The sequence below is a fragment of the Apium graveolens genome, unplaced genomic scaffold, assembly GCF_009905375.1.
Source record: "Apium graveolens cultivar Ventura unplaced genomic scaffold, ASM990537v1 ctg8659, whole genome shotgun sequence".
Classification (NCBI taxonomy): domain Eukaryota; kingdom Viridiplantae; phylum Streptophyta; class Magnoliopsida; order Apiales; family Apiaceae; genus Apium; species Apium graveolens.
In genome coordinates, this window is record NW_027421369.1 from 14,951 (window position 1) to 27,899 (window position 12,949).

Consider the following 12,949-nt stretch of genomic DNA (forward strand, 5'->3'; position numbering starts at 1 on the left):
AGTTGAATTTAGTGTCACTTCAATAGTCCCCTTGCATTAGATCTAACACACCAAATTTAACCCCTAAAACACTCATCCAACGGTTGAATTTACATTTAATAAAACCAAATTATAAGTAAAAAAAATGATTAAATAAAATTTTTAACCCGAAGCCCTCCTTTCACTCACGTAACCCACCCCTTCTCTTTTTCTCTCTCCCCCTCTATTTCTATTTGTGTCCCTCCCACCATCTTACTCTCCCTCCTGAAGGTAATAATTCGGTAGAGAGCTAGGTAGATAATTTTTCAAAAATTTCCATTTTCTTGATTTTAATTCGAATTAGACTTTTTACTTTAGGTTGTTTATTGATGTGTTTTGAAGTTACGAATCGATAGATCATTGAACATGAGCGTGTAGATAATTTTTTCATGATTTATGATTGACTGTGTTGCTCCATTTACATGCTTGGTATGTGGTGGGGAAATTGTTTATATTAAGGTTTTTTTAGTTTGGTGAATTTTTTGTTAATGTTGTTTTTTTCTTTACAGACGTTCAATTGATTTTGGCCGGAATCGATTAAATGCTAGTTATTTGTAAGTTTGGATATGAATATGAGATTGTTGGGTCAATTTTGAGTGTATTAAATTGAAAAATTGGACTGAAAACTGAGCTTTTTTGGAGAAATTAAAGCTGCTGGAATATGACTGGACCTGGGTAAACTCACCGGAATCTGGAAATTTTCCAATTTCCAGCGAGAGATTTGTCTCTTAAAACTGGTGTTTGTTAATTCAACCGAAGGTGGTGGAATTTAGATTCGCATCTTTGACCATATACGGTCAATTTAATTTTAGGCAGACATTTTAAATTTATTCAAAATATTTAATAGTTTTGGCGGGATTTTCAATTTTTTGGTGAAAAGTCAAATTCGACTACCTTGGTCAAATTTGGCCAGTTGAATTTAAGCGGTTTTTTTTAAATGGTCAAAATTAGCCTGGTCCAATTTACTTTAAAAATGACCGACTTACTAAACATTCCTCCCGTATTATGACCGATCCAGAAACTAAAAGATACCACCGTGTCCTGACATATTTAGGTAAATGCGAGGACTTTTGGCCGGTCGTATTTACCTGTTTTTCTTATATTGATAGCTCATCTAAATATGAGGGGTTTGTTAAAATGACGTAATATATAAGTTGATCCACATGTTAAATGACTTAATCAAGCGAAAGATGGGATCTAATAAATTCGACATCATAAACTTTTAAATTCTTGAAGAATTGCCCTCACCGATTTTCCAATTTTCAAATAGTTCTTGGCTAAATGATATTATACTTCATTTTGATGTCTCTCAGCTTTGTTTCTTTCATTTTGTACTTAGTGGCGCAACAAACCATATGGTTTCTCTAACCATCTCAGTTATCTACCTCTCTTTCACCTTTTTCAGTTGATGGAAGTGCTTTGGGCGTGGATCCTATCACGTTTTGCCTTTCCAATTAAAATTCAAATAAATTCTCTTGTGTAATAAAGAAATATTTAATCTCATTACATCCTTTATTTCACAAATTCCATATATTGGCATATTAGTTCTTGTATGTTCTTGCAATGACTTGGTTTGCCAAATGTTCATGGTTGTGGTGGTTAATATGTTAAGAGACACCAACACCAAAGGTAAGTCTCATCTGGAGAAAATTAAGGGTTGAGGTATTGTTTCGACCACTTCAAATTGTTTTCATCTTATATCCTTTTCATTTATGAAGGAATAATATGTGCAAAGTTTATATGTTTTTTTAATATTTTTTGTTTTAATAAAAGTATTGTTGCTTGATTGTCTGGTTTATTAATTATATCATTCACGAGGATTTAATTAAGTAATTATTTTTAAAATTTTATCTTCTTACTTCTTTTCATGTTTATCGGGTTTTTAAAATATTTTTTATTTTTGTTAAAGTATTGTTCCTTGATTAGGTTATAACCGTTCCAGTCATAAGGTAGTACTAATAGCTGATAACGCTTTAAGAGGACATAAGAGAAACTGCAATAGATTAGTTATTCATTCTCTTAATTTTTGTAACTTAAATTTTAGGGAATGAGTGTACTAGTACAACGGATTAAGCATCATCTCTCCCAAGACTTTGAAGAAGGAAGACTGTGCATCTTCACCAGTGTAACAGATTTTTTCTTATGTACACACATTTGCAACATGATGCTCTATGATATGATACATTATTTCTCTACTTGTTTGGGGTCAACTTCAACTTTATACTCACATCCGTGTGCCTCCAGACTCAACTGCAGTTCAGAAGTACACGGTTTAAGTACCAACTGTATCATTACTGCAAATGTTTGCTTTCCAGCATGGGTGATGGACCCTGGACCTGCTGTGCATTATGGGTGTTAAATTATTAATATTATCAAAACAATTCCATTAGTGTTGCAACTATTCTGAATTTTCAGATGTTGCCAGTAGCCGTGAACCATTTGACCTCTGTGAACAACATTATGGAAATTTCTTTAACCTCCCAAGCTAATTTAACCAGCAGCATAATTCAGAGCACAAGTTTAATAATGTCGGAGGAGCGAGGATCACTATTGCAGTTGTCTTGAGGATGAATGAGAATAAGCTCCTGATTAGCATATCCAGACGACTGGGGCACATGGCTCCACGGGCCCACAGATGAGTAATCCAAAAGCATGAGAATCTCTTAGGTTATTAGATTTTTAAACCAAAAATGAGAACTTTATAAGGTACATTACAAAAGGACAAGTGCAAGAGGATAATTGGAATTTAAATCGAAAAGGAGAAGGTCTAGCTGTCTGTCTCTCACATGATAAATACAAAGAGAGAAGTTTTGCAATGAATAGACACAAAGAACAGAAGCAAAACCTGTAATTAAATATCAAACATGTATAAGTATCCCACAAAAAAGCAAGCCGAGCAAGATATCACAAAAAATGGCACGAAAGTATCTTTATCTTCCAACAAGGTCGGCGATTGGCAAAGCGCTTGGTTGGAAATCTAAGAATTTTAGGTTGTATTGCATATGCACATATTCCTGACAAGAAAAGAAAAAAGCTAGATGAGATTAGATGAGATTGTCAAGAAGAGTATCTTTACCACGGTTTTTATCCTTTACAGGATTTTCCGCGTCACCAAATCCTGGTGTTTTTTATTTGCTATTTTCATTACGTTATAATCCTAGTTCTTTCATTAAAAACTTATAAATATATTTTTAGCATTAACACACATAAATTTGGTAAAAACAATTGGCGCCGTCTGTGGAAAATTGCTAAGGATTTCTACACACCTACATCATGTCCACCAGTGAACCACCACGAAACTCGAAAAACACACAAGAGAACGCTTCCAACAACGAGGAGATGGCTGCAACGTTGAAAAAGCTACAGTCAGAGATGGACAAATGCAGTCGATTTTGATGGAAAGAGCCACACACCAAACTGGCTAGTGGAAAGGTACTTAGTTGGTTTCGATGTCAACTAAGGTTTCTACTAAACAACATGTGCAAGAATTAGGTACAAAGGTAAATAATCGTGAGAGTAAATTAGAAGCACAGTTTAACAAGAATGCAGAACATGACTTGGATGATGGAAAAACCGGAAGAAGCGAACTTCAAAAAAAAAAAACTAATCCACAACTATGTTCAAATGTAATAAAAAACAATATGTAGTCACTATTAATACTTGTAATTAAAATAAAAAGAGAAACAATAGGTTATAAGTAAATGCTTTTAATAAAAAAGGGCCAAAAAGAATATAAATGAATTATATAATCTTTTGAGCATATTTTGTGATTATAATATAATAGGTAATTAAGGTTGGAGGCCATGGAAAAATCATTTTAGAGGAGAACTTAGAAATCATATAATCATTAATTAGAATATAACTTATGATGTTATTAATTTTGTATTAAGTTTTCTTCTATATCATTCAGAAACGATGTCCAAAATGTCTATATCTCACTTGTGTATTTCTAAATACGTGTTTGTATTAATGTCACCTACATTAACTTAGGACCAAATATGTCAGATTGGATGAGTCTGAGTTGGAAATGACTTTTCTATCTATGATCATGGTCATTACCGATCAAAAAGGTCGTAAATAACTTTTTCATTTTCTTGAGTATTGGCCCCACCCATTTACATGGCAGCTACCTCGATGTTTAATAACGTTTGATAACCGACCAAGTTTTTGGTTACTTTCAAATCTACAATTCGCCTTTGCTTGGTCCCAGTTTTTCGTACTTGGCATGTATGTGCCACATGTCACGCTTGACTACGATGTCACGGTGGTCGGTTTTAACTTTGTTTTGTTGGTCTTGTTCATGTTTATAGATAAACAAAGAAATATTTTCATCAATTATATTCGATCACAATGTAACCGACCAACTTCATAAGAAATATTGTTGAAGATGGTCATAAATAATCTATTTTGATCATTTTTGTATTACACCATTTTATTTTTTGGAAAAACACTAATATATTATTTGAGATTATATAATATAATATATATTTGCACTAAGCTGTTTTTTTTATAAATTACGTAATGTGGTTGAAAAAAATTGTTGTATTTAGTACCAATTCTTTACTCGTATAAATTGTTTAACTTAATTAATTTAGAAATACATATTTCATAAAAAATAAGTAAATTAGTTTGGTATTAAGAAATAGTGTAATTTTGAAAAAAAAAGTAAGAAAAGTGAGTAAAGTGATCGTACTCATCAATATTATATATATATATATATTGGGGCTACTCCAATAGAAACCTCCTTATAATGAAAACTAAAAACTAAACTAATTTTTTTTTAAATCTCGTCAAAACATAGCACATATGGTATGCAAATTGATCGTTACGAGATGGAGAAAAATACAGTGAAGTCGGATTTCAAAAAAAGTTCACCGATTAACGGGAAAAATCAAATCAAAAACGGAGGGGAAAAGCTGGAATTATGTGTAGGAGGGAGCATATTAATCATGTGAACTACATCTAGGGGGCCTTTAGATTAGATTGATATAAGGGACGAGATTAGTTTCTAGTTTTTATTTTAATTTTAGTTTCTATTTGATTATTTGTCTATATATATATATATATCTATATATATATAACTAGTGTAGTGGAAAAGATAGTGGATGTAAGTGAGTAAAAGATAGTGGATGTAAGTGAGTAATTAATTTCTATGTAATAAAATTTTACATTTTTGAGTAACTTTGAAAATGTATAGAATTGAGACGGAGAGAGTGGGAAATATGCACCAATTACAAAATTCAAAAATTTATCATTTGCAATTGTGTTTTTGGATTACTAAATAAAATAATAAATTTAATAAATATTTTATTTTGATATTTATCATACAACTATAAAAAAACAAACAAAAAAGTTATTTCTTTTTTTTTAAACCTTACAAAGAATATGAACTAAAAAAAATAATAGAGAAATATAAAAATTACTTGATTGAAGAATATTAGGTAAAGAAATTTCTGACAAATTTCCTAGAAATTTCTAATGTTTTATATACCATTGCCTACAACAAATCTGGCCATTTCACTACAACAAATCTGGCCATTTACGACGGTTTTTTTGAACTGAAATCGTCGTAATTGAGCCATTTACGACGAAAAAAATTGTCGTTTTTGGTCGAGTAGTATGTTCGTTTTTTCGTCTCAAGATAAAATTGCGTCGCAAGTTAGGAAGTAGGAGCCCACATACTGAATAAAATAATAAATCTACTTACGACGGAATTTATCGTCGTAAGATACCAGAATACGACGAACAATAACGTCGTAAGTTATGTACTTACGCCAGAAAAAACGTCGGATATTACTTTACGGGACCCACTTTTAATAAGATAAAACATAATTTATGACGGAAAAAAGCGTCGTAAGTTAGAAATTTCCGACAGAAAAATCGTCGTATTTTAGAAGGTGGGGCCTACAAGCTTGAAAATGAAAATTCAAAAAAAAAATTAAATATGAAAATATATACATTACGACGGAATGTTTGAACGGAATGTTTGAAGAACAACCGTCGTAAGTTTGTTTTTCCAGAATAACCAAATACTAATTTTTCAGTATCCAACCATTTTCGGCTTCCAATTTAAATTCTAAACCTAAACCTGCCAAAATTTTATACAATCGCAAACTCAAAATAAACTCTAAAACTGCCAAAAGACAATCAACATTTATTAAAACAAAATACACAATTATCATTGTATTAAGTTTTATCAATAATTCTAAATCAAACACATTACATAATTACATTCTTTACGTCTAACTTAGAAGTAACTTATATTATGAATGCCATGCTCTTAAATTAGGCGCCCAGGGAAATATCCCTGTTGTCTTAATTCAAATATAGCTGATGAACTTGTCATGCAATCGAAACCTGAAATCAGTGGCAATTGACCTGTGCACCGAAAGAACACACACTTAGAGCACGAGAAATAATAAACGACAACATTCTATTGCTAGACACAAATCTAACACAGTAGTTACAAAAATATGTCATTTGTCTTCTGTAAACTGCAGTTTATACAAATATAGAAAAAACCATAAAGTTAAGTTAAAAAAATAATAAATCTTGTATCATGACTAAATAAGTATGGAAATCATGTTCATGTATGAGAACCATTTATAATTGGGTCAATCTATCAAATACTGCAATATGCAGAGAATTAAAAACCACACAAACACAGAAACATATCTTTGGACCCTAAATGCTTACTACTGTAAAATTAAACTTTGAACTATTTAACTATATATTTCTCTCAAACTAGCCTATTACCTGACTATTTGGAAATTAAATACACATTTCGAAAGCACTTCAGTTCTCACCAAGTTGGTACAAGCACGGTACCATTATTGTAAACATTTGATTTAGAGCAAGTGAACTTATAATAAATCATTGACATGCAGTGTTCAAAGAGAATATACTAATTGACTCAACTACTTGACTAAAAAAGCAGGACATATATTTAGCACAGGAAACTTCATACATAAACAAATTTAGGAAAATACCTGAAGAGCCAATATTTTATCTAAATTTGAAGAATCCACACCATGCAACTGGGAAATTTGACTGTTTGACTTGCAATGACATGCAAGAATCTCCAAAACAGCTTTAATTTTTGAAGAAATATAGTCACTCTGCAAAATTAACGACTTTTCAGGTTGAGATTAACTAGAAGGTTTATCAACTTGGTTATTAGATAGATACCTTCTTAGGGTAGCTTTGGAGAACACAAGATCAGGAGCAAGTTGCTAACATGTTCGCACATTGTGACAATTGCATCTTTAGGTGGATGAACTCTGTCTAATCTGGCTTGTTTTAGTAACATCGTTATTTATGACATCTTGGTCATTATGTATTAAAAAATGTAAGATCATTTTCTTTTACATGTACACTCAGTATATATTGAACACAACACATGGGGCAATATTATATACATATATTAACTAAAGATACTACAACTAGAATAGATAATACAAGTTAATGATCACAATCAATTATAAAATAATAAGTTCCTATAACAAAATAAAAACTATCTACTTAGTAAAAAAGAAAAAAAAACAACTTACAGGAAACTAAACATTCCAGGGATATTGAGATTAAATTTACCATTTCTTGTTATCAAGAACTGTTCATCAACAGGCAAGTATGACTTCCTCTTGCTTGGTTCACCAGATTTCCTGCCAATCAATAGAACAAGTTTTTTAAGAACTTTCCACCTAAACCAAGCAAAACGAACAGATAAAAAGCAATACATTTTTACCATATCCTTCACTACAACCCTATTAATCAATAGATGTACGGACTATACAGTCACATATACTGCTATAGCATATGCAATAGAGACACTGTCATTATCCCATCAAAATTCAATCCGCAATATCAATAACTAACAAGTCTGACTAAGAAAATCCGATCTGGAACTATACAGTTAATTGATTAGAAGAACAAAGTTTTTTTATGTAGCCATTCTTACATTGCTAATATATCGAATTCGAATGTCATCAATTTATTTGGATCTAATTCATTCTGGTTCACTGAATTATATAACAAATTAATTGTCTACTGGTTCAGTGTCAGTGTTTCTGGGGTTTCTGCCAACTCAATGCAGTGTTCTTATGGTCAAAGGGGAAATAGTGTACCAACTATTCTACTTACGATGAAAAAGCGTTTGTATTCAGGAGGAGGCCTTCACGTACAATCTTCCCAAAATAAATTGATCTATAGTTGGTGTGATTATGATATGATTTTGAACGGTGTATAACATGTGATTTGCTCGAAGGCAGAAAAAAATTTCCGGATTAATGCAGAGAATACATAAGAGGAAAGTGTTAGAAACCATCTGAACAGAGGTGTAGTAGCGCGTTGTATTGATGTACATTGTCTGGCAGGCTTAATTAAAGTATTCAGCACATTATGTTAATATCCAGTTGGCCATGATATAAGTCTCTAGTCCAGTATCGAAATATTACACATATTGTTTCTAATGTTAGGCATCCGTCCTTGACCTGATTCGTCTAAACTGTCATCAGCCAGTGAATACAGCACTTGTGTGAGATAGGAAGACTAGATGCTAGTCAGTGTTGAGTTTGATTCATGGAAAAGAACTCTTGATTTAATGCTCAGTATGTCGCTAAGGTTTGAGCCTATTTTAATTATTGAGGTAGGATCCACGTAGAGAATCAATTTATAAGCGGCATAGTGCTCAGTGCATACATTCTGTTCAAGACAAACTCAATAATTCTAATATGAAAGTATATTATCTATACTGCATATCTATGTTGTTGCGATTTAGCCATAATAAGGAAATGGTATACTGTATATATATTGTCACCTGGTTGACTACGAAAGTAACCATTTTGGTCTAGTTCGGTCTCTGTGAGTGTGTAATATAACAGGGGAAATGGTAAATCTTTCAAGTGATCACCAGAGGATAGATCAAAACAGAATCACAGGTTCCTGCATCGAATATAGTTTACTATTTTACTTCTTTTAACCCAGAAAGCACTACAAGTCTACAACTTTATAGCTGATATATACCTTGATCAGATTTCTGATTCTGAACAGGTTTGCTTATAGGCTCAGCAATATCCCTTTTTATTTTCACCTTGCATGTAAGAAGAGCATCTATAGTCTGTATTACATCTGCTACACAACTATCAACAAACAAAAAACCAAAAGCATAAACTTTCAAGAAATGCAATGCATGAATCCAATATTATGCTAGAAAAGATAAACGTCACCAACCTTAGAGCTGACACTGCTCTTGGAACGCCACAGTACTCTTTGAAACTGTGGAGTACCTTAGATTGTGACAAGTAAAGACCTGCGTCAAGGCCAGGTACATAAAGCATAACAACTTTGCGAATCAGGGGTTTGTTCTGCATATCGGAAGATAACTCAGCATTACACACACCAAAAATATTGAATATGATATGCAAGTGCCAATCTGGAAAAAAAAATCCTTCTTAAATAAAGAAATAGTAATATTGAACTATATTAGCTGATTTGTTATTTATTCATATTTTCCCACAAGACTGTTCTTCACAATTCAAATTATTTTGTATTCTCTAAGCAACACAAACAAAAACAAATAAATACAAATCTACCAGATAAATCACTACAAGAAAATCAGTAGCTAATTACAGTACAATTTACAAAATCCACGCAAATATATATACAAAGAGAGGGAAAGAGAGGGGGAAGGAGAAAGGGAGAGAGAGATATATGAGCATAGAGAGAGGGGAGAGAGATATGCATACCAGGAAGAGAGAGAGAGAGAAAGAGAGAGAGAGACGCCTTCCTTGAATCCAAAAATAAGCCCCATAGCCCTAGTTTTGAAGACGACTAAAACCCCAAATTGAAGTCGAATTTAAACCCTAAACGAAACCATAACTAAAGCCCCAGTGAAAGAAGCATACGAATCAACCAAAGGAGGCTAGAAATAAAGTAAACATTTATGTATGTATAGATTTTGCATAACCAGGAGAGGAGGGAGGGAGAAAGAGAGGGGAAGAGTGAAGAGGAGAGAAAGAAGCAAGAAAGAGAAAATGAAAATAAATTCAGATCTGAAGCAATTAGATTATTACACTGTCCTGTTTCTCAAAAGGCGTGGTGTTCTATTTTGGAAAAATCAGAAATAAAGGTCCATTTGCCCCTTTAATTTTCACTTATGTTTTAATAAATTTTTTATTAAAATTTAAGTAGATTAAATATTGATAATTATTTTAAATGTAAATAAATATATTTGGCTTTAATTTGGCTTGTCATTTTAACAGTCAAACTCGAGTTTGACTAGTACAACTAACTACTGTTTACTTCTGAATTTGTGTTTCGATTATTTTAAAAATATTTCTCAACAATCCAACCGTATGGATGTCAATAGATATATATATTAGTGATATAACCAAAATTTCATATCAAAATAATTTTATTTGGTTTGACATTTTAACAGTCAAACATGATTTTGACTAATACATCTAATTAGTGTTTACTTTTGAATTTGTGTTACATTTATTTTAAAAATATTTTTCAACGATCCAACCATATGGATGTCAATATATATATATATATATATATATATATATTAGTGATATAACCAAAATTTCATATCAAAATAATTTTATTTGGTTTGACCTTTTAACAGTCAAACATCAGTTTGACTAGTACAGCTAACTAGTGTTGAATCTTGAATTAAGATTTCGATTATTTTAAAAATATTTTTCAACGATCCAACGGTATGGATGTCAATAGATAAATATATTAGTGATATAACCAAAATTGCATATCAAAATAATTTTATTTGGTTTGACATTTTAACAGTCAAGTATCAGTTCGACTAGTACAACTAACTAGTGTTGAATCCTCAATTAGTGTTACGATTATTTTAAAAATATTTTTCAATAATCCAACCGTATGGATGTCAATAGATAAATATATTAGTGATATAACCAAAATTTTATATCAAAATAATTTTATTTGGTTTGCCATTTTAACAGTCAAGCATCAGTTCGACTAGTACAGCTAACTAGTGTTGAATCCTGAATTAGTGTTACGATTATCCAACCGTATGGATGTCAATAGATATATATATTAGTGATGTACCCAAAATTTCATATCAAAATAATTTTATTTGGTTTGACATTTTAACAGTCAAGCATCAGTTTGACTAGTACAACTAACTAGTGTTGAATCCTGAATTAGTGTTACGATTATTTTAAAAATATTTTTCAATAATCCAATCGTATAGATGTCAATAGATAAATATATTAGTGATATAACCAAAATTTTATATCAAAATAATTTTATTTGGTTTGCCATTTTAACAGTCAAGCATCAGTTTGACTAGTACAACTAACTAGTGTTGAATCCTGAATTAGTGTTACGATTATTTTAAAAATATTTTTCAATAATCCAACCATATGGATGTCAATAGATATATATATTAGTGATGTACCCAAAGTTTCATATCAAAATAATTTTATTTGGTTTGACATTTTAACAGTCAAGCATCAGTTTGACTAGTACAGCTAACTAGTGTTGAATCTTGAATTAGTGTTTCGATTATTTTAAAAATATTTTTCAACGATCCAACCGTATGGATGTAAATAGATATATATATATATATATTATTGATATAACAATATGTAGTCACTAATAATACTTGTAATTAAAAGAAAAAGAGAAACAGTAGGTCATAAATAAATGCTTTTAATAAAAAAGGGCCAAAAACAATATAAATGAATTTTATAATCTTTTGAGCATATTTTGTGATTATAATATAATAGGTAATTAAGGTTGGAGGCCATGGAAAAATCATGGAAAAATCATTTTAGAGGAGAACTTAGAAATCATATAATCATTAATTAGAATATAACTTATGATGTCTATATCTCACTTGTGTACTTTCTAAATACCTGTTTGTATTAATTTCACCTATATTAACTTACGACCAAATATGTCACATTGGATGAGTCTGAGTCGGAAATAACTTTTCGATCTATGATAATGGTCATTACGGATCAAAAAGGTAATAAATAACTTTTTCATTTTCTTGAGTATTGGTCCCACCCACATTTACATGGCAACAACGTGAATGTTTAATAAAGTTTGATAACCGACCAAGTTTTTGGTTACTTTTAAATCTACAATTCACCTTTGCTTGGTCCCCGTTTTTCCTACTTGGCATGTATGTGCCACATGTCACGGTTGACTAGGATGTCACGGTGGTCCGTGTCAACTTTGGTTTATTGGTCTTTTTCATGTTTATAGACAAACAAAGAAATATTTTCATCAATTATATCCGATCACAATGTAACCGACCAACTTCATAAGAAATATTGTTAAAAATGGTCATAAATAGTCTATTTTGATCATTTTTGTATTACACCATTTTATTTTTTGGAAAAACACTAATATATTATTTGAAATTATATAATATAATATATTTGCACTAAGATGTTTTTTTATAAATTACATAATGTGGTTGAAAAAAAATTGTTGTATTTAGTACCAATTCTTTACTCCTATAAATTGTTTAACTTAATTAATTTAGAAATACATATTTCATAAAAAATAAGTAAATTAGTTTTAAAAGTTCAAATTTGAATGATTCATGTAGAACTTTTAAATATTACTCTCTCGGTCCCTTTGAAATATATACAAATGGTTTGGTATTAAGAAATAGTGTAATTTTGAAGAAAAAAAGTAAAAAATTGAGTAAAGTGATGGTACTCATCAATATTATATATATATATATATATGGGGCTACTCTAATACAAACCTCCTTATAATGAAAACTAAAAACTAAAATAATTTTTTTGTTAAATCACGTCAAAACATGGCACATATGGAGAAAAATACAGTGAAGTCGGATTTCAAAAAAAGTTCACCGATTAACGGGAAAAATTAAATAAAAAACGGAGGGGAAAAACTAGAATTATGTGTAGGA

The 12,949-nt window shown here is 30.9% G+C and overlaps 1 long non-coding RNA gene across 1 annotated transcript; it reads right to left on the bottom strand.

Moving 5' to 3' along the window:
• Positions 1-6,145: 6,145 nt before the first annotated feature.
• Positions 6,146-7,682, bottom strand: LOC141705220 (uncharacterized). The gene is made up of 3 exons (XR_012568258.1): positions 7,609-7,682; positions 7,008-7,307; positions 6,146-6,396 (listed from the first exon to the last, which is right to left on the bottom strand). It is a non-coding gene; the product is annotated as an uncharacterized LOC141705220 (long non-coding RNA).
• Positions 7,683-12,949: the final 5,267 nt, after the last annotated feature.